The sequence below is a fragment of the Orycteropus afer genome, unplaced genomic scaffold, assembly GCF_000298275.1.
Source record: "Orycteropus afer afer isolate SDZICR_OR568_19922 unplaced genomic scaffold, OryAfe1.0 scaffold00015, whole genome shotgun sequence".
Classification (NCBI taxonomy): Eukaryota; Metazoa; Chordata; class Mammalia; order Tubulidentata; family Orycteropodidae; genus Orycteropus; species Orycteropus afer.
In genome coordinates this window covers 13,031,037-13,034,913 of record NW_006921602.1, presented here as the reverse complement: position 1 = coordinate 13,034,913, position 3,877 = coordinate 13,031,037, and positions in this window count along the sequence as shown.

The following is a 3,877-nucleotide window of genomic DNA, read 5'->3' as shown; positions in this document are numbered from 1 at the left end:
CTGGCCGCCAACGGAGTCTAGATATAATCCCAGTGTGGAGGGCGTGGCCATTCTCTGGTCGCAAATTGCGCTCGGGCCAATTTAGGGCGCCAACCCAAAGCGGGGTTGGATTCGTGCCTGCTGCGCTCAGGGCACTCTGGGAGCGGGGCGGAGCTGCCCCCTGCTGGCTCAGGCCAACGGGGGCGTGGACCGTGAGGCCCGGACCCTGCCGAGTCACCTTCCCTCCTGAGTGAACAAAGAGACAGCGTTGGTTAAGTCCTTTGATTACAGGACCGTTGCAAGCTGATGCAAAGCTAGATTTTGACCCATTGAACGCTCAGACCTTGATTTCTTTCAAGGCTTTAGTCGCCGGTGACACACATCTAGCAATCAAAGTAAAGGCTACTGGCCACACTGCTGCCTCCTAGTCAGTGCTGGAGCCACTCAGTATAGCGGTTACGGAACGTGGGGAAATTTTTGGGTAAATCAAGTCGGGGTTGGCAGTAAGCTGGGGACGAAGCTCACACTCCTAGCTCCAAACATTGCCAGCGGTGACCTCGTGGAGTCCCTTCACGGCTGAGGCCACCCACGCATGTCTTCACTGTGAAAGAGGATCTATCCGTACTCACAGCCTCCTTCATTGGTTGGACAAATACTGGGGATACAACAAGGAAAAATACAGGTTCTGTTCATGGAGCATACATTCTAGTGGGGAAGAAGGCAGTAAGTCTTGGGGGGCAGGGGAGTCCAGGGTAAGAGGGGACTGGAAGAGTGTGGTAAAGGGTTTGACCAGTGTAAGCCTCCTTGAGAAAGTGGCATTTGATGAGAAAATGAGTCAGGGAGCCAGCCAAGAGCCATTTGGGAGGAAAATATTGCAGTCTGAGGGAACAGCCAGTGTAAAGGAACTTGGCTGTCGTCTTAGGGGGTCAGTGTGGCAGGACCAGAGTGAGTGACGGGGGAGACATCAGAAAAGAACAGAGATGTAAGGGATGAGGGTGGCCTTTGGAGAGGTTACTGTGTGAATGGCCCCGGCTGGTGGCAGGCCCCAGGCCCTAAGCAGAGGTGATATCCAGGTGAAGTCCCAGGCAGTTGTGGGCAGGCAGGCAGCATTGCACCCTCTGGGACTGCTGAAGGGCTCCAGTGCTACTCCTTGGCCAGGGCCAGCATTTACTCCAACAGGGTAGCCACCCTGAGCCCCAGCATGATCTATGTCCTGAGGGAGCCAGCACCCCTCCCGCCACCAGCTGCAGAGTAGCAAGAGGGCCCCATTCCTTAGCCCCAGGCGGCTGCCTCACAGGGACTTTTTCTCCCATTGGTGCCAACAATGCAGAAAGCAAGGTCAGGCTTCAGGGGGTTAACTGTCTAAACCACCACCACTTAAACCCCAGGGCTTTGCTTTCATCATCTCCAACAAGCCCCAACTCACAGCAGGCCCTGTTTGCCTGAGTTGGAGGTTTAGCCTGGGGAAGGACATGGTCCTGGGCTTCAGGTTTCCATTCCCTTTCCCTCACTTTCTAGCCCTGTGAGAGAGTAGGTCAGCTCGCTCCAAACTTCAGCTGTACTGGGGATAGCTAGAAAACCTCGCTTGTTGAATTCTGAGGATTATGAGATTGTAAAGGAGGGGTCACTGTGGGTTCAGTTCCAAGGGGATGACCTGTATTCCTGAGGACCCCCTTTTCCATGGAAGCTGTTTTATAAATGAGAGTTCAGTTCCTTCAGATTCCTAGTAGCCTCCCACATACCAAGACTCACAATCGCAGAACTAAAGCTGTGCTGAGAGCTGAGACTGTCTTAACATTGTGTCTGTGGAAGAGTACATTCTGAGCTCCAATATGGCCATGGATGTAGCCTGCCAACCCCCAACTCCACTCCTACCCCAGGAGAGCTTTGGGTCCCTAAGCCAAGGACCATGGGAGGTGCTCCCAGAAGGCGGGCACTGATTAGACCCCTAGCCCTCAACTGGCCAACAGTCACTGTTCCTCAGCACCACTAGGCACTGAGCTAAGTACCTGGCAGAACCAAAAATAACCTGTTGATTCTAACTCACAACAACCTCATATGTTACAGAGATTCACAGGGTTTTCTTGGCTGTAATCTTTACAGAAGTAGACTGTCAGGATTTTCTTCCAAGCCACTGCTGGGTGGATTAGAACTGCTAACCTTTTGGTTAGCAGCTGAGTGTTAAGTGTTTATGCCACCCAGGGACCTACTTGACAGAACAAGGTGCCCTATTTGATCTTAAAAACAACTTTCAAAGTCGTCTTTAAGGTTTGCATAAATCAAAGGGTACTGCATACTTAAGTCAATGCACAGATTTGTTCATCTCGGACATTTACTGGGTGTCTGCCAGCTCTAGGATTCAATACCCAGGGCTTGCTTTTTGCTAAAAATCGAGCTCACCAGATTTGGCTCCATGTGGCCTGGGAGGCAGTGCTGGGCACAGGCTACCAGGCTTGGAGGCCCAGAACAAAGGTGCTGCCTTGAAGGGCCTCTGAGGAAATCTTAATGTTAAAGGCTGGGGATCAGAGTTTTCTTCAGACCACTTAAGGGTCCTGAAAAGGGCAAGTGTTTGTTAATTGAGTCAGGCTAGCAAACAATGCCCTGCCTCCTGCTGTGTAATCTGCCCAGGGTTTCCTATGCTCTGAGGGTTATGGGAGCAGATCACCAGGTCTCTGTCCTGGTAGAGGATTGGTGGGTTCCAACTGCCAACCTTTTAGTCAGCAACTGAGCGCTTAACCTCGCACCACCAGGGCTCCTTGGCCTCTACAGGGGCTGAAAGTGAACCAAGGGAAACAAACACCTGCACCAGGCCCATTTCAGTTCCTCAGACGGAGACTCAGGCCTCCTCTCCTCTCCTTGAGCTTCCAAAAGACTAGAAAATGAAGAAATGAAAAGTTTCCAGTAAAGAAATGGCATCTGGGGAGTTCCGGCAAGATGGCGGACTAGGCAGAAGGATTGCACAGACCCTCTTCAACAAAGAAAAGGGAAACCAATTAACACAGACACAGAAGATAATCTTGGACCCCTGAGCCTTGAAGGGAAGGATACAGAAGTGTACTAAATCCCAACTAGCAGAAGAATTTGCGTGAAAATACCAAAAAAGAGACATACGGAGCTGCAATCTGACAGCGAACTGAGCAACCCTGACGATACAGGCAGCTTGGAGATTCCGGACTGGTGGTAGGACCTAAGAATTAAACTAAAAATCACCTTGCTAGCCAGGGACTGCACAGAGGACTGTGCATGGTAGCTGGGGAATAAACGGAGAAGGTGAAGAGAAAGGTGGGCTGAGCTGTGGACTTTTGCTGGTCCGGAGGATGCCGCCATTTTGAAGGTTTAAAAAGTGGCTTGACTATTTTGGATATTTAAAGAGACAGCGCTCTCGCAGATTTCTGGGGCTTAAGGACACGTTCTGCTTTCCAGCAACCCCAAGGACACTTGGGGCCTGCAAGACTGAAAAGGTACGACATTCTTCTTGTTATTACATCCTATACCTGCTTGGTGAATGGAGGCGTGGACAGCCCCACTCCCACCTACCTTCTGGGCCCACAGGAACTCCATCACAGTCTGTATGCTCAAATGGAGCCTGGGTGCCCTACTCAGTAATCCACCGACTTTTTCTTTTCTTTTTTTTCTTTCTTTTTCCCAGTGATTAGTTTGCTTGTATTTGTCCATTTCAAAACAAATATTATTATTAATACTTTTTGTCCTTTCTATTATTATTCTTAACCTTCCCCTATCAGGTCCTAGTTTTCCGCATTTTTTCTTTTCCCTGTGCCTGGTTGAAATTCCACCCCCCCGCCCCCAATTTAAGGTTCTTTTTCTTTTTCTTTTCTTTTCCCCCTTTTTTATTCTCATGACTAACCCCATTCCTTGTTTTTCTTTTTGCATTCTTCCT